The sequence below is a fragment of the Meriones unguiculatus genome, chromosome 7 (assembly GCF_030254825.1).
Source record: "Meriones unguiculatus strain TT.TT164.6M chromosome 7, Bangor_MerUng_6.1, whole genome shotgun sequence".
Taxonomy (NCBI): domain Eukaryota; kingdom Metazoa; phylum Chordata; class Mammalia; order Rodentia; family Muridae; genus Meriones; species Meriones unguiculatus.
This window is the reverse complement of record NC_083355.1, coordinates 110,781,556-110,806,652: the sequence shown is the minus strand read 5'-3', so window position 1 is coordinate 110,806,652 and position 25,097 is coordinate 110,781,556. Positions and strand designations below refer to the sequence as shown.

The window sequence follows — 25,097 nt, the reverse complement described above, 5'->3', positions numbered from 1 at the left end:
ATAAACTGTAATTAATACAAAAAATAAAAATTTAATTAAAAAAAGAACAATCTGAAAGTGATATATCTAGGGACAATTCTCTCACAAACAGGCAAGCTAATCAGAAGCTGATGGTGTGTCTGAGCAGTGCTCAGGAGCAGGAGAAAAGTCACATGCAGAGACGACCACAGAGCCACATGACACCAACAGGGATCCTACCCACTTCCTTCGTTTCGCCCCCACAAATGCACAACTGAGACATACCTATAAGAACAGTCAGTAAAGCCGGGCATGGAGCCACTGCCTTTAATCCAGCACTCAGGAGGCAGAGGCAAGTGAATCTCTGTGTTTGAGGTCAGCCTGGTCTATAGAGCAAGTTTCAGGACAGTCAGTGCTACACAGAGTAACCTTACCTCAAAACTCCACCCCTCCCCAAAAAGAATTATATAAAATGTATATAATTTATTATATAATGATTATAAGAAATGCAGTAAATATATATAATAATTAATATGACTGATATGTAATTCAGGAATTTATATATATGCGTGTGTGTGTGTGTGTGTGTGTGTGTGTGTGTGTGTGTGTGTGATTACCAACATTTTCTGACATAAAAACCCACAGTACAGGAAAACCCTGGGTTCCTATTATGGACAGCCAGTGTTCTCATTTCAGGAGAGACCCACTCATATCAATCAAAGCACAGCAAATATCTATGGCTAGATGGTACCTTTTGTAACATAAACCAAGTATCAAACTGAGAATACAGAAGCAAACTCTGGAGCTGACAACCCCAGAACTGTATCACTCTTCCTGGAAGCATTAAGCTGAGCAAACTGTGATGGGTCTTCAACGACTGTCACACCTACTGTGCTTCACACCTAAGCTGGAAAGAGCTAGGTGATGACTCACACTGCAGATTCTGGTAAAGGGAAGCGGGTATCAGCAGAAGAAAAAATGTTTTCTAGTCCCATTTTTCACTTGTGTTAGAAAATTAACAAGCTGGGCCGTAGTGGGCATACATCTGCAATCCCAGCACTCAGGGAGGCAGAGGCAGGCGGAGATCAAAGCCAGCCTAGTCTGCAAAGTCCAAGATAGCCAAGGCTGTATTGGAGGGGGGTATGGGGAAAATAGCTTACCGGGGAACGTTCATTTCCAAACACAATTTCAAGCCGCCTCCTCGCAACCCATCAGAGGAATGGCTCTGTGAGGCCTCCACACGCACTTCTCACCTGATGAGAAGATAGTCCACCCCGAGATTCTAAGGTCTCCCAGAACAGACTCCACAGTGAGGACGCAGTGCAGAAGCACAGCTGTCTGCCACACGCTGGTCTTCACAGGGTCAGCGCTAGAGAGAGCAAGCCTGACACACTGCCCCCAGGGGGAAGCGGGCTCCTGACTCAACCCAAGCAAACGTGCTAAAAAAAATGTGTGCAGAAAATAAATGCTAAAACCTTCAACAATTAGCAACTTAAGTATATTATAATATTTTACACAGTATTTAGTTTTTTAAAAAAGAACTTAACAGGCTACACCTTTCCTGAACCCTCCTGTAAACTCTGTGGTGCACAGTTATTCTTCTGAGGGATCCTGGTTAAACCTCTCAATGTCTTCCCAAGACAGCTGCTGAGAATTCACCCTGATAGATTCTTGAGGCATAGCTCTAAAGAGGATATTCCCAAATATGCTAGGAAAATGATAACAACTACATAATAAAAATGCATCAGTAGTGTGCTATAGTCATTTAAAAAATTCATGAAAACATGAAAGAACTTTTCAGAGTCTCAGAAAAGAAAAAAAAGCTTTTTATAAGAAACACACAAAAACACTTAAGCCATAAAGGAAAGTGGTAAATTGACAAAATAAAAATGGAAATTCAACCACAGGTTATAAAAAAACAAAAAGAAAAGCACCATGAACTCGAAAGACAAATGAAAACTATCTGCAAAACATGACAAAAGGCTTGCTTCGCATTATTGAAAGAGCCCTTTAAATTATAAGGAAAACTAGACAAAAGCCAGGAAAAAAAAAGAAAGGAAGTGACAAGGACGGGCGGGCAGATTCACAGAAGCAGCACACCTGGCTTTAACCACAGCTTCCTACAGGAATTTCAGAACTGACAAGCGGCAAAGTGACAGAGCCACACGATACCCCCCCCCAACAGCTGTCAGCACAGGGACTTTTCCACCAGCCCCTCCTGAAACCATCTTAAAGCAAACTCCAGACACTCAGAACTTCATATGGAACAGCCTCCAACTATCACTGCCTAGCAATATTAATCATTTCTCGATATCATCTAGAAAGAAGCCTAACCTCCCCAGTCTCTGAAGGTTTCTTTAACATGGTGATTCTGCTTTTTGGGACCCAAAAGTTAATCTTCATCTGAATGCTACCTCCCTGTATCTTCCCTGACCCTCTGCCACCTGTCCTATAAAAAGTCATGAATTTCAGTTTCCTGAATCTGAATGTGGCCCTATAATGTACCTGTAGGGCCTTTGTTTTGGATCCTTGCTTAAATTGTGCTTGCTCAATTTAAGCAAAGTGGTGCTGCCATTCATTGCCAAAAGCTGCCTTGAACACACTGCAGTTCAAGTAAGTTTAGTGCTCCTTGAGGGGCGGGGCATACATATCCCACCAGGCACTGACAGAAGTTACTAGAATCTCAGGACTTGGCACTGGTTTGGCAACCTGCAGAGAGAAGATTCTCTACAGTGGCTCCTGACAGCACGGATCAGCTCTGCCACTCTGTATCTGCAGTGTGTGCAAAGCAGCCGCCACAACGTCGACGGCGGCAGCCTTGGTTCTGCCTCTGCTTTGACTCTTCCCATGGCCTCCCTGTGAGTGCAGGCCATCTCCAGAAGTTCCGAGATGCCCTCTCCTTTTGACCATGTCTACCCTATGGCCTTCAGTTCACATGCACCTAGGGTAGCTATGAATATGGCCCAAACAAAATCACAAACTTCCTTCAAACATGAGACTCTATGCAGCTTCTTTTATAACTAACTGAGTAGTTCTCCAGCATGAACTCTGTGGATGGCAACACAGTGTCTCAATACAAACTGTGACATACCTGCTAAACTATTCAACAACTGTTGAACAAGCTTCACTTTGGCCACCATGCCTCTTTGAGACAAGGCCCCAAAGCCTTGGAGAAAAATGTTCCAGGTCTGCTTACACATTCCTGTTCCAAAACCCAGCCACACTCCTACAGGGTACCTTGTTTCTTTCTGGCTGTAAAAATGACTATTTGGAGGTCCAAACCTGGACCCTAAGACTGACTGTTCTAGATGTTAGACATAATGTCATTACAATAATGCCATGCTACTGTCGTAACACTGTATAATATGATCACTTGCAGGTCTTTTGAGCAGAGAGCTACAAATTGATTTTAAAAGAAAAGCACAACTCAAGTTCACAGTGGCATTTCCTGTTCACATTTAATATCACTGTGTTCCCAACTCCTCACACTGCACATGCGCCTTACGTTTCTCTTCCATTAAAGTCTTGGTTTCTAACTATGTTAATCTAACTATAACGAATTATGTTTTTTTCTTTGAATTTTCAAAATTTTACACAATGTTTATGACGCCAAGTACATAGGCCAAACAAGGTAAAGTGGGTTTGGGGAACATTATCCGATGCCTCTCATTTTCTCTCCTCACAAAATAGCCACTTCCCTTGGACTGAATTAATCTCCATGTTTTCTTTTTAAGTAACAAAAGACTTTTCAGTATCACTGCTAGGTAACAGGTAGAGTACATTACCCATCTGCTAAGCACTACCTATGACTTCTTTCATTACCAGTAATCCTGAAGACTAGCAGCAAACAGACTCAATACAAATACAAATTGAAATTATTGTCAAGTTGATAGTTCCAGCTACAGATTACTCAAATTCAGAAAATACAATGGGTTGCTAAGAGTATGAGAAAAAGGGTGCATCAATTTGGCATTATCTTCTAAATTTGTAAATGATAACATCTTTGGTACCTCAAGTACACTTCTCACAATCCTCCCATCTGAACAACTGAAGCATCCCATACCATAACAAAGACCAGAAATATCCTCAGTTTATATCACAGGGATTTTAGCAATGGACCACAAATTTGGGAAGGGGGCGGAGGCACAGGGGAACAGGGTCTCAAATTATGTAGCCTTAAACTCAAAGAGGCTCACCTGCCTCTGTTTCCACGGTGCTGGGATTAAGGCAAGTACCTCCATTCCTAGACAGAAAACAGTTTTGGAAATGAGGTGGCTCTACTCACACAGATGTAGAGTGCCCTAAAGAGAAGCTGTTAGGTGAAAAGTAGCAATGTGTCTTTGAGCATCCTAGTGACATAAAGCAGAGAGCCAACCTGCGAATGCTGCAGATACTCAGTGTGTGTGACTGGCACCTCTAAGAGCTTTGAATTACTGTGTCGATGTGTGCAAATGTAATGAATTAATAATAGACTGCCTTAGCGGTAAAAAGTTTAGTCTTCACTCTTTAATCACTTATAACTGACTTTATTGTAAGCTAATTTTAAAGAATTCTTCGTGAACAGTAAAGTTATTATTAATGTTAAATAAAGTTAATAAAGTTATTATTATTAATAAAGTTATTATTAATGTCAAATGCAGCCTTTTAGTGGTCTTAATCTGGAACTTGCCGATGCTTCTGTACACCAGGACTGCATGAATCAGCCCTGCATACAGCCTCAAGCATACCACAAGCAACACATAAATTGCAGAAAACTCTCAACATCCCTCCCCAATCACAATCAGACCTTCATGCCTTGATGATACAGCCTAAGTCACTTTCTACAGAACGATACTGACTCTAACTTGAAAACAGTAGTATATACCTCTTAAAGACTAACAGCTGAAACTGAATACTGACATAATGCTCCTACATTGGTATCATCGGTTAGTTTTGCTCAATTAATCCTAAATGAGTAAAAATATCAATGAATGAACCTACTCTGAGAAGAATCAATTAACCATTAATTACAACACATGGCTCTTACATACAAATGAATAAAACTAAAACCATCACTGTTAAGTGACTACATAGCAAGCTCTATGCAGGCTGACTAAAACATACCACCCCTCATTTTTATAACAGCCACAAAATGTAAGTATTACACTGACTATACATACAGGGAAATTTGCTTAAGTAAAATTAAATAATTTGCCCATGGTCTCTTAACTAAGAAGCAAATCAAACTACCTATACAAAGTGTTGATTTTTGCAAAAACTACCTTTCTGTCCCATAAAGAGTACATAATGCACCAGGCGTTGGTAGCCCCCAGCACTTAGGAGCCGAGGCAGGCGGATTGCTGTGAGTTTGAGGCCAGCCTGATCTACAAAGCAAGTTTCAAGACAGCCAGACTACACAGAGAAACTCTGTGTCAAAACAAACAAACAACAAAAAAAAATGCAGAACCAGCCTTTTGCAAAATATTAGCCTAAAATTGATAAAATAATAATCTCTTCAATGGCTAAGAATACACCCACACACATAAACGCCATTAAGACCGCACGGGCAAAGCAAGGGCATGTGCTACACTGCTGCAAGTTCACGCCCATGAACTGACTGCAGAGTGAATGGAAGTGACCCAGAGGGGAAAAAAGAACAAAAGCATTCGACAGAATCACTGCTCAGGGGCTTCAGAAAGATGCTAATTTTAAATCACACTACTGACCAGGCACAGCGTTTATGCCCATGGTTTCAGCTAGTTGGAAAGCTAAAATAGAGGGATCACATGAGCCAGAAAATGTAGGGTCAGCCTGGGCAACACAGTGAAACTCCCATTTCAAAAAGAAAACTATATGTTGTCCGTGTGTGTGTGTGTGTGTGTGTGTGTGTGTGTAATGACAGAAATTTTGGGGCAACAAAACTACTGCCAGATGTAAAGGAACAACGATTCAATTAACATGATATCCTAAGACTGTATTACAGAGTCAGATTTTTCAGCAACCCACCATGGAAATGACATCATTTTTGTTTTAACATCTAAAAAGCCTTAACAAAACTAAGAGTCACATCAGTTTACCTACTGAAGAAATCAGTGTTGCCAGGCATGACACACACCTTTAAACTCAACACTCCAGAGGCAGAGGCAAGAGGGTCTCTGTGAGTTCAAGCCACCGTGGTCTACATAGAGGTCTACATACAGGCCAGCTAGAGCTCCACAATGAGACCCTGTCTCAAAAGAGAAAAAGATCAAAAATGTTCACAAGCACATAAGCCCTGACAGTGCATGTGTCAGTCTCTGTTAACACAATCCGGACGCTGGGAGGCCATCGTACTCGGGAATCCCTTGAGTTAAATGAATGGAGCTCTTGACAAGAAACCAACTGAAACTTCTGAAGAATGTGCTGAGTACATCCCAGGTTCTCTACCCCCTCCCCTACCACCCTCATTAACTCAGTCAACAGCCCACTTCTCCAGCTCTTTCTTCTCTCCTATAAAATGAGAAACTTGAAGTAAATGCTACACAGGACATTCTACTTCCTGTCTGAAGAGGAAGGAATGAATCAGAGGTGCTAGCAAAATGCAGGTATGCATTTCCAATCTGAGATACCCAGGGTTAGTCCCAGTGAACTGGTGACCAAATCTGAGGGACCTACGACTGTGTGCAGCCAATAGACTGTCAAAAAGATGTGCTCAGCCTAAGGCTTAACCTCTTGCTATTACAAAATGAATACTCCTTAAATAGAACGAAAAGAAAAACAGAGGAAAAATGTTTTGGATTGAAAATACATCAATGTAAACACTAAACACTAATGAATGCAACTCAAAAATAAAAGTGGGCAAAGGATTTGAATAAACATTTCTCGATCACATACATGCATTCAGGTGGCCTAACAAGCACAAAACAGGGTCATAACAGATCAGCAGGGAATGAAAGAGGCAACAACCTATTTCACTCTCATCAGGCTACAGCCCTCTAGAGATACTGGGAACCACAGGACTGACTGGTAACAGACTAAGCTCTGCTCAGCAGAGAAGCTCTCTTGGTCTTGCGTCATCACAGGCAGGATCTGTTACTACTGCACAGCACACAAAAATACTTCTCTGCACCCAGGACCAAGTGTAAAAGGAATCAGAGAAGCTTCCAATCTAGACAACAGGAGAGCTGCTTCCAGAGTCCCTTCAGGACCACAAGGCAGCAAAAATCAATGAAAGCAGGCACACAAAGCAGTGACTCAGACAGAAGGTGATTAGAGTTTCAGTTCACCCAAAACTGCTACAAGACTGAAGAGAAAGAATAAAGCTGCAGCATTTCAGCGAGACACAAAAGAGACAACTCCTCATTAACAATGGGAGAAAAAACCATTTATTTACTCATTTGTTTACTGTTTAGCTGCTTGGGCATAGTCGCTGAGGCAGGAGAGTTGTAAATTTCAAGTCAGGATTGGTGGTAGCACACGCCTTTAATCCCAGCATTCAGGATGCAGAGGCAAGAGGATCTCTAAATTCTGAGTTTGAGGCCAGTCTGATTTACAGAGTGAATTCCAGGACAGCTAAGGGGAGAGAGAGAGAGAGAGAGAGAGAGAGAGAGAGAGAGAGAGAGAGGAGGGAAAGAAGGAAGGAGGGAAGGAGGAAAGGAGGGAAGGAGGGAGGGAGGGAGGGAGGGAGGGAGGGAGGGAGGGAGGGAGGGAGGAAGGAAGGGAGGGAGGGAGGAACGGAGGGAGAAACGGAGGGAGGAACGGAGGGAGGGAGAGAGGAAGGAGAGAGAGAGAGAAAGAAAGAGGAAAGAAAGAAAGAAAGAAAGAAAGAAAGAAAGAAAGAAAGAGAGAGAGAAAGAAAGAACGAGAGAGAGAAAGAAAGAACGAGAGAGAGAAAGAAGAACGAGAGAGAGAAAGAATGAGAATGAATGTAGCTAACTGCAAAAGTGGAGTCAGGAATGACGGGCAAGCAGCACTCCCCTATGCTCGTAGGAGTGTTAACTGGTACAGCCACTTTGAAAAACTGGCAGCATACTAGGATCTACTAAAGGTATCACACATTATAATCAGCTACTCTAGATATATAAAGTAAATATGTATTTGTTATTATAGTAAAAAGACAATCATTGAGCTAAGAACAATGTATAGATTTACTGGCTTTGCCCTTGTTGTTGGGAAGCTCAGCTAGCCTGGATCGTGGGTTTAATTAAGATTTGTTTTGTGAGACAAGAAGATTATCACTCATGCAAGAACTACTCTGTAAAGTAAAGCTGTACATAGCTGCAGATTCTTGCTCACACTTTCATGTGTCTTCAGAAAAAAAATCTGACTTAGAACTAATAGTTTATTTTAAAGATTCTTCCTTTGGTTCTAAAAAAACTCCTTCTGGTCCAAAGTACATGTGAGATTAACACACTGGAGGAATGTAGCTTAGTGGTAGAGGATTTGCCTACCACCCACAAGGCCCTGTATCAGCTCCCCAGCACCACAGGGGTAAAAGACCAATACTCTAACACATTGTCATTTTGCAACAAAGGTAATCACAATGAACCCCTTCCTATTAAACAGTGGTTATAGGCCAGAAAGCAAATCACTGAAAAGATCTGAGAAAACCACACCACATTTCTAACAACTGCAGCTCCCTTCTCTACTATCTCTCACTACCCAGGCTAGAAAGAGCGCCTCACTTACCAGAGCTTTCCCCTGTAATGACGGGGTACCTTCATCTATTTCCAGAATTTATAATCCCGGAGAGTCTGTACTTCTCTTGCTCATTAGGCCTTAACGGTTTGTCTGCATCAGTAAAGAAACTATTACAGGCCACTTTGCTACAACCATGCATACTATATTCCAGTGTTACACTTAAAGCAGAAAGTCACACAGAAAGAGGTGCAGAGCACAGCAGCCTCTGTCCCACAGTCAAGGACCCACCACAGTACTGAGCAGTTTCAGCTTACAAAATATCTGAGCTCACTTCCATCGCTTTTCTTCCCAGTCTCCTGGGCTACCTTCTGCCCAGCTGCCCATTACTATAAGGACTCCCCAGGCTTCTCACTTCAGTCCTCCTCTCAATGGGCAGGAATGTGTGTGCACATGCTTTTCTCTTGTATTTCCAGTCTCAGCTGACAGCATTATCACATACTTAGGCATTATCACAGGAAACATTCAATCTGACCAAGAATTGGGATTCTAAAATATCTAAAAATGTTAGAGTTAGTTCAATAAAAGTAAATTTAACAGTATAAAACATAAGCTCCCAACACAGCCCTAAACTAATTCAGAACCACAGCAAAGAACCAGTTACGTACAAAGGAGACTTACTCAGCTCTAGGCTGTGTGTACATTGTGCTACGAAGGCGGCAAATATAAACACAATGTGGGGAGCGGAAAAAGCCAACACCGGCTCCTGACACAAGAGAGGGGCTGCATATACAAGACATGCAACTCCAGGCCTTTCGCATCAAGCCATGCCTAGAGCATTGATTCTGTTTTATACACTGCAGCTTAAAAATAGAATTCAGAAAAAGGAAAGCCACTGGTGAACAGACCTGAAGCCAGGTCATGTAACAAAGAGCTTACGAATTTAGGTCTTTCCATTCAAAATCACTGAGGATGCCTGATCCCATCTGAGAAGATGTTATGTGAAGCGGGATTCTGCAGGTTCTACATGGCTCCAAGACACAGAACAGTGTAGGTTTCCTCAGATGATAAGAATTTCCTTACAGTTAAAATTTAAAGTAGTGTAGGATGTCTCTAGAGTGGGGTTCTCAAATGAGGATGACTTTGTTCCTCTGGCTGCAATACATCCTACAGTGCAGAGAGTAAACCAGTCAAGAACCCAGAACTGAGAAGCACACACTGCACTGGATGCAGTGAGTTTGCTGTCGCTGGAGTTCCCACTATGTACAACAGAAAATGTCTAGGTAAAGTCCAAGAATGGAAAGAACGGAGATGAAAAAGATAACTATTTTCAATAACTTTGGAGGAAAAAAACATCCCCTTCTGGTATATTCAAATAGTCAGACTCATGTGCACATTTCATATATAATTCTCACATCCAATTGTAAGCTAGGAACTATTTTTTCTTGATGTGATGTTGATTCAGGTTGTCCTAATATCATACTTGATGTACACTTGATCTAGATCTGACTCTAATTACACAGACATAGGCGTGTATACACACATACACATCACTGCATAGAGCATGTACAAATGACTCTGGAAAACAAAGCCACCTTCATTCCAGAAATACCAGAACAATCTCTAAACAGCTCTGCCCTCATCACAAACCTCTCTGGCCAGGAGAAAGAGGAATGGGTTGTTTGAAGTATTCCTGTGATGAAGAAACAACAGTTATCCTGATTGTCCCCAACCACCTACTTCTCGGAGAGCCAAGGAGCTCTTACAGACCCATGCAATCTCAGTCAGAGCTTGGATTAATGATGACATCCCTTTATCCACAGGCGTGAAAGCTCAGGATGGACAGACGTTTGAACATCCCAACTGGGAATCCTGCCCTTAACAAATACACTAGATGCAGATACATGGTTTCTTGGCTGCCTGTACTCACACCCATCTGTCAGGATGGCAGTGTGCCTGCTCACATGTTGGTCAAACTGTCACTAGGGCATAGGTGCCAAGCAATGATAGTTTTAAATGGGCAGCTTGCACAGCACTGTTAAGAGCCTGCTCTTCTGTAGGGGAGAATTCTGTGACAGTACTACTGAAGAGTGGCAATCAGGAGTGTAACACTGTCAGTCTCGGCATGGAAGTAGACAGGATCTGGACTGCAGAAGGGAATCGGACTAAGTCAGCCAGCCAAAGGTACTGTGAGCACAGGTGAGTGGCTCAGAGCTCTGCCGTGCATACCTTGCGTCCATATATACCATCCTCTTACGCAGCAAAAGCCTTTTACTCAACAAGTCATCACTTTAAAAACAATGTTTTTAAAAACACTTTAAAAAGAATGTTTTCCATTCTAAATAAAGCAAAAACTGCACTGCTTTCTAGGAGTCTAACATTATGTAAGTCCTATTTGTTAGCTGGCTACCTGTAAAGTGATGTAGTCTAATGTTCATATGCAACATGGCCTTTTAAATGCAGGAAACAAATGAGATTCACACTGGTGAGCAGGAGGGGAAACAGTATAACTTCTATGAGAAAAGAAATAAAAAACTTTAGTGGCTGATAAACAGAAACCAAGCAGTTTCAGTCACGAATTAAAAGCTTGGGACACAAAGACATAGCCACAGGACTGCTCCTAGCACACCCCGACCCACAGTTACCAACCTACTGGTAAAGACCTTTTGGATGACAGTAGGAGGTTCAAAGATCTTCCTAAGACTAAACCACATCACAACCTGAGGAGCCAGTGTTCCTCATTTGATCTGATCCTCATGCTCTGGAAGAGCAGCTGGGCAACGCCACCCTCTCACCTGGTGAGGACACACTGACGAGCACCTGAGTCCCTTCTCCACTGTCACAAATAAATCGGGTTCTACCAACTTTTCCTCAATGGATCAATTTATCAACTCTTTTTTTAATCACCTCAGCGATTCAACTCTTGAACTGTTTTCAGATTAGTCCAAAAGTCATCTACAACAAGCCAACGGAATCTAGTCTTGTTTCCACACGCAACCAGCTCAAGGCAGCACTGAGAAATTTGAAAGTCCAGATCTTTCAATCAGTGAGGACAACAGCAAGAGTCAAAAATACACCATTAGCCTTTGTTTTATATTCTGGATAACTGCCCCTCAAAAGTCTCTGTGGTACTGGTTTGGACCATGGCAGTGCTGAGAGGTGGTGAGACCATTAGGAAGATGTACCCTTAAAGGTGATCGTGGTGGCACACGCCTGTCATCCCAGCACTCAGGGAGGCAGAGGCAGAGGCAGGCGGATCTCTGTGAGTTTGAGGGCAGCCTGGTCTATAAGGAGAGTCCAGGACAGCTAAGGCTACACAGAGAAACCCTGTCTTGAAAAACAAAAGCAAAATATAGATACATAGATAGATAGATAGATAGATAGATAGATAGATAGATAGAGTGAGAGAGAGAGACTGGGTCTAGGCATAGTGGTACACACCTTTAGTTCCAGCTCTTGGGAGGCAGAAGTAGGTAGACCTTTGTGAGTGTGATGCCAGCTTGGTCTACAAAGGGAGTAGAGGACAGCAAGGGCTATACAGAGAAACCCTGTCTTTGGGGGGGGAGTGATGCTGTGACACCCCTCCCACCTCATCTTTATTTTCCTCTGCTCCCTGGACACCAGGAGGTGAACAGCTTCCGCCATCACACACTCTGGCCATGATGGTCTTCTCTCTATGACCCAATGTAACAGAACCCCTTTAAGCCAAAGAAACCGTTCCTCCTCTAAATTGATGATCTTAAGCATTTTGTCCCAGCGACAGAAAGCTAACATATGCTTCTAGGAAGTACTAGAGATTGATATTATGATACATCAATCTTCTGGCTTTCCAGTGGAAAGTTTTCTATACAAAGTGGTAGGTCAATAGTCACATTTATCACTAGGCAGTGACAAGTAGATCTCTGGGAGTTCGAGACCAGCCTGATCTGCAAAGCAATGCCAGGACAGCACAGCTACACAGAAACACCCTGTCTCAAAAAAACAAAAACAAAAAAGAAAACAAAAAACAAAAACAGTCATGGTTATACCTGTTCATCCTTCACGTGACCCTAAGACTTCTTTTAATATCATTTCCTGCTCAAACTGCCACCTTGTCAACTGTTTCTACTCACTAACAGTCCTTCCTTAAACAGCAGCTCCAAAATACTGACTCCACAATAACAGTTCCTACCTGTGACATGACTTTGTTCTAAATATATTTCCATTTTCGTCAAGACTCAGGCCATTTTATACCTTCATATATCTGTATTCACATTTATTTAACTGCTATTTCATTTCCTCCCATCTTCATTTTGATGCTCAGTTTATGTTCTACGGCCATTCTATGGAGAAAGAGTAATATTTTCAACAGATGGTTTGGGAATAAGAGGACATCCACAAGTGAAAAGGAAAAGAACAAAGATTTAAACCTCATATCATATACAAAACATTAACCTGAAATATATGTGCTTGAAATAGAGACAGGAAATAAAAGATACTGTAGGAGAATGCAAAGACAAGCCCAGGGACTGAACAAATATACTCATAAGCCCCGCATTTGGCAAAGATGGATCTAGAACATATTTTAAAAGCTCTAAGAAAACAAACAATCCAATTATAAAGTGGGCAAAAGACTTGAAGAGTCAAGTCATCAAAGAAGATGTGCGAGGCAAATAAGCACGGAGAAGATTAGCCCTTAGGGAGGTGCAAATAAAAGTGAGAGCTGGATCTCTCAGAGTGATGGCGGACTGAGACAGTGTAGCTATGCTGGCAAAGTTTGGCAGTTCTTAAGCTGAGCACACACAGCACACAACCCAACAGTTACTCCTGGGCATTTATCCTAGAAAAAAATGGAGGCTCTACACTCATACAGAAACCTGAAAATGAACACTCATAGCAGCTTTATTTAGAATTACCACACCCTCCAATGGCTCTATACAATGACAGCCAGCCCTACAATGGATAAGCAACAACCAAAACTAGCAAACTGACAATTCAGCACTAGTAACTAATTCCTTATTCAAATTTCAGCTTTCAGACTGTGTGTTTTTACACTTGGTACTGTTCAAACATCCACATAACCACCACCACAACTGGGCTGTCCATCACCCAAGAAAACTCAGCCCTAACCTAAGCAAACATTAGCCTGCCTTCCATTTCTACACTGCAGTCATTGAGAATGAAACAAAAAATAGCACTGGCTGGCCACTTTCTCTTTCTCTCTGTTTTTTGTTTGTTGTTCCCTTTTTTTTTTTTTCAATACAGGGTTTCTCTGTATAGCCTTGGCTGTCCTCTGTAGACCAGGCTGGCCTTAAACTCACAGAGATCTACTTGCCTCTGCCTGTAATTAAAGGCATGCACTACCACCACCTGGCTAGCTGGCCAGTTTCTAAGTACAAGCTCCTTCCTATATATCTGCTCCTTTGTAAAGACTATAAGAGCGGAATCAAGAGATGGCTCAGCTGGTAGGGAGTTCAATCTCCAGGACCTACATGGTATTGGGAGAGAACCAGCTCCTATAAACTGTCTCCTAACCTCCATGCGCAGACCCACACTCACAATAAATAAATCAACATAAAAATCTGAAGTTTGGTGTTCTTTTGTTTCATCTAAGGTTCTTAAGGAAAGCTTCAAAAGAACCAAAGTCACTCTTATCTTAGGAGAACAGGGGTAAACTGTCTTCATTGTCACCCTAGAATGTCTGCTGAAAGGTGCTCATGGTTGCATTGTTGAATGTCATTACGATCTCAAACTGAGCATGTTCATGAATGTACCATCTCCATATATTATGAGGCATTTTCCCCATGTGACAATATATAAGCTTCCCCTCATATAAAAGCCCCTTTGCTAGCCCAGCGGTGATGGCACACACCTTTAATCCTAGCGCTTGGGAGGCAGAAGCAGGTGGATCTCTGTGAGTTTGAGACCAGCCCGGTCTACAGAGGAAGTTCCAGGACAGCCAGGACTACACAGAGAAACCCTGTCTCAAAAAAGGAAAGAAACCAACAAACAATCAAACAAACAAACAAAAAAAGCCCCTTTTTTCTTTGGGGAAAATCTGGCTTTGCAAACTAACTGCAGTGCTCTCCTCCCTGCAGAGAAGTCTCTTCCCACCCCTTTGCCTCCTGGCTGTGCTCCTGAATCTGACCTTCAGTTAGCCATTGGCACTCAGCACAAAGTCTGTGAGCTCTATTCAAACTGTTGTATGCACTAACAGCTACTCCCTTTGTTGGTGCATGGGGCTCCACTGTATAAAACAATGCATTTTTCTTCTGTGTCATCCTGAGGTTGAGTTCTTTCTGGCTTGGGGCTATAATAAAATGTCTATGAGTATTAATGAGCAGGTTTTTGTATGAAGGCGAGTTTTTATTTATCTAGGATAAATGGCCAAGAGTGCAACTGTGAGATCGTATGTTAAGTCTATATTTAAATTTTTTAAAAACTGCCAAATTAACTTTAGAGTATCTATATCTATACATTTTACAGACATGCCAGCAAGTTCTAAGAAGATAAATTTCCAAGTCATGATTTCTGAAATATATTATGTAATCCTGAAAAAAACAAACCTCTTAAGCATTATAACCCAAATTCAGTTTTTGCAAAAAATAATAATAATAATTTAAAGCCGGGCAGTGATATCACAAGCCTTTAATCCCAACACTTGGGAGGCAGAGACAGTCAGATCTTTGTGAGTTCAAAGTCAGCCTGGTCTACAGAGTGAGTTCCAGGATAGCCAGAGCTGCTACACAGAGAAACCCTGTCTCAAAAAACAAAAACAAAAATGTTAAAACTTTTCTGATGTCTAAAAAGACTTTCTCATTACCTCTAACAGAGAAATTATAATTACACAGAATCTGCACATTGATGGCCAGTGCTATATGAAACAAAAAACTGGGAGGGTGGTGAGGGGGTATTGATTGTCTACAACAAAAGTAGTAAGTTTCTCTTCTTCCAGAATACAGTCTGTGAGGACTAAAGGGTTAGCAGCACTTTCTAAGTACTCGGTACCTTGAGACTGGCAGCAAGACAGAGCACAGCCAAACGACAGTACTTGTTCAGCACAAACTTGGTAAAATAACTTGAGAAATGCAACCTCAAAAGCTGTCATTTTCCTGGCTATAAGGTTTCAAAGTCCATATTTTTTAGTCTTTTGTAAAATCCACAGTTAGATAATGTGGTCTCTCTGAGGTTCTTAAAACAAGAAGCTAAGTCTAGAGGAGACGTATCTGCTCACCAACAGCAGCCAGCCAGCTCAGAGAGAAATCTGATTCAGAGACAGCAATTACAAGACCCTTGTTTTTTAGTTCCCATGCACCAATTCGTTCCTAATACTGCACTGTGTCAAGAGTGCTTCCTTCCAGTGTCAGTGTGATAGCTACTTGTACCTGGCAGAACATTCGAAAATTTCAAACTAATTACTCTGCCGTTTAATTATATGACTTCCATTTAGTTGTACCTTCCTACTTAATCCATGTGACTTAGTGAAACATTGATTTTCATATACATGTTTAGTACTACTATAAATGCAGGTCCATTTTAATTTTTAAATCCTAGAGCACAAGTTCCCATCCTTTGGACCAGACACCCATAGAAAGACAGCAGCTGATGCAGACTCATCAAAATGCAGTCACCAGGAACCTAACAACTTGTCAGTCAATGAGTACAGAGGTCCCATAGAATGATGTCACCCAGAGGCACGGGAGGCAGTCAATCTGTATAAGTGTACTGTGATGTCTAAAGTTAATTTGTATAAGCACATTCTGTTGTGTCTGCAGTCAGGCTGTATAAGCATACCTGTTGGGGGTTTGTTGTTGGGGTGGTGGTTTTTCTGAGACAGAGTCTCATCTATGTAGCTCTGGCTGGTCTGGAACTCACTATGTAGATCAGGCTGGCTCAAACTCACAGAGATCCACCTGCCTCTGCCTCCCCAGTGATGGAGTAAAGACTTCTACGCATACTCTTACAATTCCACAAAGTCTGTCAGTGTAAGTTCACTCTGAGACAGTCACACAATCCGGCTGTATAGGCACACTGAGACAGCCACACAGTCTGTCTGATATCTATGTCCAAACATTAGCTATTTAGTGACACATGACTACCTTACCTGAAGACTAAATATGGCTCACCATGTCAATTTTTCCAAGTTGACAAACACGTCACACCTAAAGAAATTATTAAGTCTATTAAAGAATGGCAGTAAAATGTCCTTGTCATTACTTAGTACTTGTTGACAAATTTAATATCTACTCTGGAGTCAGGACACACCTCATATGTTTCCCTAGGCTCTGAAGAGCTAAAACACAGCCTAGCCAGGTAAGGCATGCATACCGCCCCCACCATCACACACACAGAGCTCAGCACTTGGGTAAGCCACGAAGACTGCTGTGAGCTCTAGCCAACCTGGAATACACAGTGAGCTCTAGGGCACCCTAGACTACACAGTAAGATCCTGTCTCAAAAAACTAAAACTAAGTTAATAAAAGTCAAGCACTACATATATACCACCCACAAGAATGATGCACTTGAGATTAAGTACAAAGATTTCCGGCAACACTCAGAAATGCAGCAAGAATATCAGGAAAGCACACCAAGCTACTTTATTTTACCTGGCCCGGATACCATTCTCAGAAGGAATCTTGAATGGCATTGGCAGTCCTTACGGCTTTATAGTGACAACTGCAAACACAGTCAAAGAAAGAAGGGCCAAAAGTTTCACCACTGAGCTAAAGGCTTGGTTGCTGAAGTTACCACCCTCCTGAACGCCTCACATCCTATTGCTTCAATAAAACAGTATAATAATAAGAACAGGTTTTACACTTAGCAGTAGCCATGTGGTCTCAGGGGAATGAATCAGTCCATGTCCTCTTACACTTCAAAAGAACCTTGACAGCCGGGCAATGGTGATTCACGCCCTTCATGCCAGCTCTTGGGAGACAGAGGCAGGCAGATCTCTTCTGAGACCAGCCTGGTCTGAAGAGCGAGTTCCAGGACAGCCTGGTCTACATAATGAAACCCTGTTTGAAAAACCAAAAAAAAAAAAAACCCTTGACAAGCATGCAAACTGCCCTACCAGTCTAAAACATGCTCCAAGCCCATCACGGCCCCATCCAGATCAACTTCCCCACAGCCTCATTTCACTCTCACAGGGCAACACTTCAATTCCCTGCAGCTCGCTGCCTGATGTTGGAGACAAGTGCCTTTCATTACTTGCATAAACTCGGGAGTCATCCTTCTTCATTTGATGTGAGGTAAATCCCACTTCCTTTTTTTATTTTTTCGATTTATTATTTATACGGTATTCTGCCTGCATGTGTGCCTGCAAACCAGAAGAGGGCACGAGATATCATTACAGATGGTTATGAGCCACCATGTGATTGCTGGGAATTGATCTCAGGACGTTTGGAAGAACAGACTGTACTCTTAACCTCTGAGCCATCTCTCCAGCCCTAAATCCCACCTTCAAATGTTGTTTTGCAAATCAAAAATATTTTAAGTTTTTTTTGTTTTTTTTTTATTTTTTTTTTTCCAAATCAAATCCTAGTCATAGCATTCGTAGTCTATTACGGATGTCTTTAAGGAAAAAAAGTCAAAATTTACATCTTTGTCTTTTCTAGATATCTGGGATATTCACTTACTATTTCATGTTCGTTCTCAAAATTAAGAAAAGCTGGCCTATTTCCTGTAAGGAATTTAATTTTAGGGTCTGTCAACATTTTAAAAGCACTGCTGTTATTTTTAAAATATACGCACCGTACTTCAGTAAGACTCAGCATAAGCTTTCCATATAACCATTCCTGGGCACTCGATAACTTACTAGATGCCAGGCTCCCTGTTTAACACATCAACCCCGTCATCTCATTTGCTTAACAAGTTAAGACTCCCATCATTTCTGCAACACTAAGCATAAGCAGCAGCCATTACAGTTATCAAAGTGATATCTGTACTGGAAACTGGCGCTGTACCGGAATCCCTAACGCCTAGCACACACTCAACTCAACCATGTTACTGTGTTAGCAAGGCCTCCATCGGCAATGCTGAGTCGCAGTGCCTGCCATCTGTAGTAGCACAACAGGGAAAGCCATTATTAAGTGAGGTCAACTTACATTCCTTTCTACAGGTGCATGAACATTATCTTAACTGCCCAGAAATTTAATTCCAATCATAATTGTAAATTAAATTTCCCCCAAACATTATAATCAACACGTCACAAAAAGTGTTCTACATTTTTTTTTGTACTGTTTTGAACTCCAGACTCAACAGATGGGCAATTCCAGTTTAGAGAGCGAAAGGCATTAATTAATGAAGCTCTTCAACGATCCCCTAAGTTTAACCACCACGCCGACGGCAAAATCATCTTTCCAAATTCTTCCGAGAGCAATGGTGGAGGAAAAGGAAGACTCCATACACGCATAAAGAATGGTTAACTTCAAAGATAAGACAATAGGAAAATCAAGGAACCTCATCAGAACTAGCGTGTCCGTCACTCTCGTCTCTCAAAGACTGGAGCATTTTACTCCAGTAAATAGTTTAAGGCTATCTGGGCTGTAAACGGTTTAAAACAAACTTTGGCGCTGAAGGAAACCTAAGTCTCTTTGAAGAAGCTGCGCCGGGAAACAGTGTCCCTGCAGTGGAGACCAGAGGAGCAATGCCAGGCAGGAGGCGAGAAGCTGGCGGGCCGCACGTGCGCCCCGAGGCCTCGCCGCATCACCGCAGGCTCGGCCGGCCCAGGTCCCTGTCACCCCTTGTCCACGACCCTGGCCCGAGCCAGGCTTTGGGCGGCCTTCTAGAACCGGGCTTCCGGGAGCTCCGCGAGCGGGCTAAGAAGCGAGGATTCCCCCGCAGGCCGGACCCAGCCGCGGCGCCGCACCAGACCCGAATGAGCAAGCGCCGCTCCGAAGCGATGCCGTACCCACCGTCCAGCCGCCACCCGCCGGCTCCCTACCTAGAACGGCCAACTTGCGGTCCACAACGCAGTACGAACTTCCCGCCGCTTCCCTCAAAACGCAACTTGCCCACAACACTGTCCCCCTTCACACCCTCCAGTACGGAGCCTTCCCATTGGCTGCGAACGCCGGGAGAGGCGGGGCGAGAGGAAGGCCACGCTTTCCGCCACCTCTACGGGCATGCCGGGAGTTGTGGTCCTTAGGCTCGCTCCATGCTGGGAATTGTAGTCTTTGAGCCTCGGAGCCGGTCCAGAGTCCTGTTAGCCTGATGGCTTCTGGGACTGAGGGTTTACAGATACTGTGGCTATCAAAGCCATGAGAACCAAAATAAATATTACCAACGCTCACTGTAGGTTGATTTATTAAGCGAGTAGCCAAAGAGACTTATTTCAAATTCTCGAAGCACGTCTCGGCGTTTACTTAACCCTCCGCAGTATTTAGGCTGCTCTTCGCTAATGTCAGTTTGCTCTGTTTCACAGTCTCCATCGTCCTAAAGGCTGTAAGCATGGGCTTCAAGCCACACTTTGGATCTTCTGAAGCTCTGAGGAAGCTTTTGGGTTTTGGTGGTGTTCTTGCTATTGTTTTTCCAACTTAAGGCTGGTTGGTTGCTTGGTTGGTTGGTTGGTTGGTTGGTGGTTGGTTTTCTAAGATAAGGTCTCACTATGTAATTTTAGCTATCCTAGAACTCACTATGTAGACCAGGCTGGCCTGGAACTCACAGACATCTACATGCCTCAGACTCTGCTGAGTTAAAAGTGTGTGACATCACTCCTGACACCAACCACTTCTTTTGTTGTTGTTGCTGTTTTTGTTTTGTGTGTGTGTGTGTGTGTGTGTGTGTGCTGTGTGTTTTGAGACAGGGTTTTTCTGTGTATCCCTGGCTGCCCTGAACTTGCTTTGTAGGCCAGGCTGGCCTCTAACCGAGATCCACGTGTCTCTGCCTCCTGAGTGCTGAGATGAAAGACATGAGCCACCACCACCTGGCCTGTGTTATTTCTTAAAGTGGATCTTAAAACATTATATGAGCTTTAGTCCCCACAAAAATCTGAGTCAGTACCCAGTATGCAGTTTAACGTTGGGCTTCACTCGATACCCCAGGTACCCACACCTGCTTGAGCTTCTTCCCTATCTGCCCATATAGCTGACCCACAAAACAATTGTCCTGCCTATCCCCCTGCTCCCAAGCGTCTGTAGAGTTTGATCCATGGGGGACCCTGAGAACTGAAAGGAAAAAGGAAAGTCAGTTAAACAAGGTGGTGTTTCTTCTGATGTCTTCCCAGCAAAGACACACTAAGTAAGGTAGGTCCCTTAGCTGAAGGTCATTGCTCCCTGGGCTTCCCACAAGTACGCAATGAGAGCATGCTATTGAGACTGTGCCATTGCCAGAGCTCATACCATAATGGCTGCCTCAGAGCCAAAGTTACTGCTTCGCCCTGTGTGGCTTCACCCTGTGTGGCTCCGACCCCACACCTTCCTAAACAGCCTCATATAAACCCTCCTCAACAAATCCTCTCATGGCATCTGCTTTCTGTATACACCCCGACAGAAACACAGGCACAAGGTGAGCTCTTGATGAATATTTGTCAGCAAAAAGGCCTCAAGATTCACACATCTCATGAGTGTGAAGTCCCACAGCAAAACTCTGTGGTCAGAATGCTTTGAGTAAAAGCCATTCTGCACAAACATGTACACACACACGTGCTTGGAATGGGATTTACTTGTTACAGTGTTCCCCTAACCTCACTATAGCCATGCAGGAGAAAGGTTCCTGCTTCACACTGGCTTGACAATTGGCTGACCTTAAAGCACAGTAAAGTCAGCAACAGTGCCTAGACTGTTCCAGGGTGGGAATACAGTGTATTCCAGAGCTCGTGGCTTCTGGGAGTCGGATGGCTCTCAGTTAAGTGCTACTTTGCTGTGGCTAGGCTCCAAGACTGTTGCCAACACCTCCAACACCACCCACGCATGCTGAGAAGTCCTGCTAGTGCAGAGCATGGCAGGAGACTGGTCCAAGCTGCCGCCATGGTGACAGCATGTCTGAAATACCATCAGTTGGGATGCAACTCCTGGGACAAAGGAGACCTTCAGCACAGTCTATGAGTTGATAGGCTGGTGTGAAGAACAGGAACGGCCAGACCAGTGATCAGTCCCAACCTGCTGAGCTTTGGAAATTAAGGACTGAGCTCAGGAGAAAAGAGTGTAACACGTCTACAGCTGGTCCTGGTGGCGCACGCCTTTAATCCCAGCACCCGAGAGGCAGAGGCAGATGGATCTCTGTGAATTCAATGCCAGTCTGGTCTACATAGTGAACCACAGGACAGCCAGAGCTATACAGTGAGATCCTGTCTCAAGAAATCAAAACAAAACAAAAAAACTAACCTCTACAATCCTAACAAATATTTTCAAACACTTACTTTGAGCCTGGGCTTAGAGTACTCACCAAAGATTCTCAATTAATTAATATTTAAGGAAACCCTACCCTTAGGCAGAAATTGTATGTTTTTCATACATTTTGATTCAAGGGATTCATGTTCCCTGAATCTGCTTTTGGATGTTCTTCTCGCATCCGCTTTATACCAGCCTCAGAACATAGAGGCAATTCCTACAGAGAAACCCCTTCATCATGGTGATACAGCAGTGAACAGAAAAGTGTCATAGCTTAGTCATGAGATTCCTAGTGCAGGGGCCATGGAGGATCAAGCCAGCGACTCATATGAAGGTTAGGCAGTGTGAACAGTAAATTCCCAGCAAAGAAGACTACAATTTGGTGTGTAGACTCTGCATTGGCTTGCCACATAGTCAGGGCCCAGGCTGCCCTTGCTCAGTTCTGAGGGCCCCTGTAGTCCTGGCAGTTCTACACAGAGGCATGAAGAAGTCAACAGTTGGAGACACTTCGGGAAAATGAGTAGAGGTTAGTACCATCTTCCTTCATAGAAGAAACTCCATCTGAGAAACCCAGGCAGAGAATATAGTCATTAGGAAGCAACGCTTCCCTGGCAGGCTGCCACCAGGTGATCACTCCGCCCAGGAGTCAGTTCTTGAGTCCTTGTCCTTGTTTTCATCTGTAAAGTGGGAACAGTCATTCATCCTAGGCTAACTAGCAATTTGCCTCTCCCAGACCAAGGGGAGAAAATGAGGTAAAGCCTGAGAAGGGCTTTGATCCATCTGGAACTGGGTATGCTTATTAATTACAGTAGCACAGGAACATACTGCCTCTGGCAAAGAGCGACATGAGAGGAGAGCAAGGAACAGGATAGGTAGTAGTCTCTACCCTGGTTTGTACCCACCCAGGCCCTTGACTTTTCAACATCTATTTGTCAGGCATAGTGTCCCAATACACTTAAGATCTAGTGGGAGAGCCAGGTACATGCATACATTCCAGTAAACAGGATTTCACGAAAATCTATTACTTCCTGAGAAAATGAACTCATATAATCCTGCAAGGCAGATGATGTAAGACCCCAGTGTCTAGATAAATAGACCAAGCTTCAAAACCACAGTGACAGTTCATCTCAATTGTCTACTTGCTAGCCTGGGAGAGGGGCCTCAGGGCATGACTGTATAGGACTGCCTTGGTTACTTTAACTGAAGGGGGAAGACATACCCACTGTGGGCAGCACCATTCCCTGGCTGGGACCTGGATTGTAGAAGTGTGTTAAGGGGCTGAACAGCAGCAGGCATTCATTGCTCTCTGCTTCCCGATTGTGGATCTGATGTGAGCAGCTGTTCCAAGCTTCAAAGCCACCTTCCCCACCACACAGGACTTTTGCTGTGAACTATGAGCCAGAATAAATCTTTTCTTCCTTAAGTTACTGTTGTCAGGTATCTTACCATAGCAACAGAAGAAGTAACTAAGAAAAGTGTGAACTGACCTTGACCCATTCAGGGCCACTGTAAAGTCTAACATTGTGTTTTAAGTTTAAATTACTGTGCTTAGGGGATCTATAAAACAGGGCTGGAGAGATGACTAAGGAGGTTAAAAGCACTAGTTACTCTTCCAGGGGTCCTGAGTTCAACTCCCAGCAACCACATGAGATCTGGTGCCCTCTTCTGGTATGCAGGTGTACATGCAGGCAGAATGTTATATACATAATAAAGAAATAAATCTTAAAGATAGAGAGAGATATATAAAACAAAAATGCCTCTAACCTGTAAGCCACATTTGCACAAAAACAGGTAATTTCCTGAAATGCTGGGGGCTGCTCTTCATATAAGAAAGCAAGCCACATGCTTTCACATCTGTAAACTGTACAGGATGTGCTTGATCACACGTAGGCGGGAGGTATGTAGGCAGAAAGCCCGTCAGGATGTATGCTTGCCCCGCATTGGGCAGAGTTGGGAAGTACATAGCCTTGTGAGGTTCGCCTTTATAAGCCTCTGACTACTGTAATTTGGTGCCAGACTCTGGGCATCCAGGGTAAAGACCTGGACAACGTCCATCGTTCTGGCCAGCATTTAATAAAGCTTGCTTCAAATTTGGCTCAGAAATTGGGATAGTGGTCCTTTTCTCTCCCAGGGAGATTAACGTCACCCTGCAAAGCTGACTGCTCCAAATCCTTACAGATGTGAGTTACTAAGGTTAGAAAGTGTAATCAGGATCCAGCAGAGCCTGCTAGCCCAGCCCTCCCGTGATGTCAAAGTCACTTAATTCCTTTGTTCTTAAAATATCCATCATGGTTTCTACCTCCCATTTTTTAAATTTAATTATATTACTTAATTAATTCACTTAATTACATGTATTTCTTTATTGTGTGAGTGTGAGCACATGCCACAGAGCACATGTGAAGGTCAAAGGACAGCTTGCAAGAGTCGGTTCTTCCTTCTACCATGTGGGTCTCTGGGATCAAACTCAAATTTTCAGGCTTGGCAACAAGTGCCTTTACCCTCCGAGCCACCTCATCTGCCCCCTCTCATCAGAGCTGAGATGCGTGCTCTTCACATTTTTGATCTCGGAAATTTGGATACATCTTGTCGTCTGTGCCTACTGCAATAATGGTGCTATTATTTCTCTGTTAGCAGCACATAAAACAGTGTAGGATTTCACACATGATAAAGACTTAGAGCTAAAGAAATTCTAGGGTGCTGCTACTAAGTTTTCCTCCTTGGAAATCCTCCCCAGGGCATTTCTATTCTTTTCTACTCTCTACATGATACCTCAGATCTTACACTCGCAGAGTCTTACAGAAGTGGGCCTTATTTCCTGCTTCACCTTTATTTGAAGGCAAAGGTAACCCTCTTTAGAGGAAGGGAGAAGCAGAATGCTGATGGGAGCCAGTGTGGGTTGGTGAATGAGGAAGTACCCAGGCTGGACTGCAACTCTGCTGCTTATGTAAATGATTAACTCTACCAAACCTGCCACCTTCCCCAACACCACACCCCATCCTCCTCTGTCACATCTGCTAATGAGAACACATATGTAAAATTCTCCATCTGACAGACAGGAAAGGCAGCCTCCCCTCACGCTCAGACCTCTTGATTCCTCCTTCTGAGCATCAGGGGGTGGGGGAAGGGGTCCCCACTTCTCTCATCACTCTATCTCCAGACCGAGCTATAAGCAGCTGTCATTATGTGTCCTTCGTGGCTAGGCTCAGGGCAGATATGTACGCATGCTCATATCCAACT

The 25,097-nt window shown here is 43.3% G+C and overlaps 1 protein-coding gene across 2 annotated transcripts in view; it reads right to left on the bottom strand.

The window, feature by feature from the left end:
• Window positions 1-19,577, bottom strand: part of Vrk1 (VRK serine/threonine kinase 1) — a 69,264-nt gene extending 49,687 nt beyond the window's left edge. Inside the window, exon 1 of one of the 2 annotated variants that reach the window (XM_060388137.1) lies at window positions 19,475-19,577. The gene's annotated coding sequence lies outside the window, so the exon portion shown is untranslated. The remainder of the gene's footprint in view (window positions 1-19,474) is intronic. The other variant, XM_060388136.1, reaches the window with a different exon arrangement.
• Window positions 19,578-25,097: the final 5,520 nt, after the last annotated feature.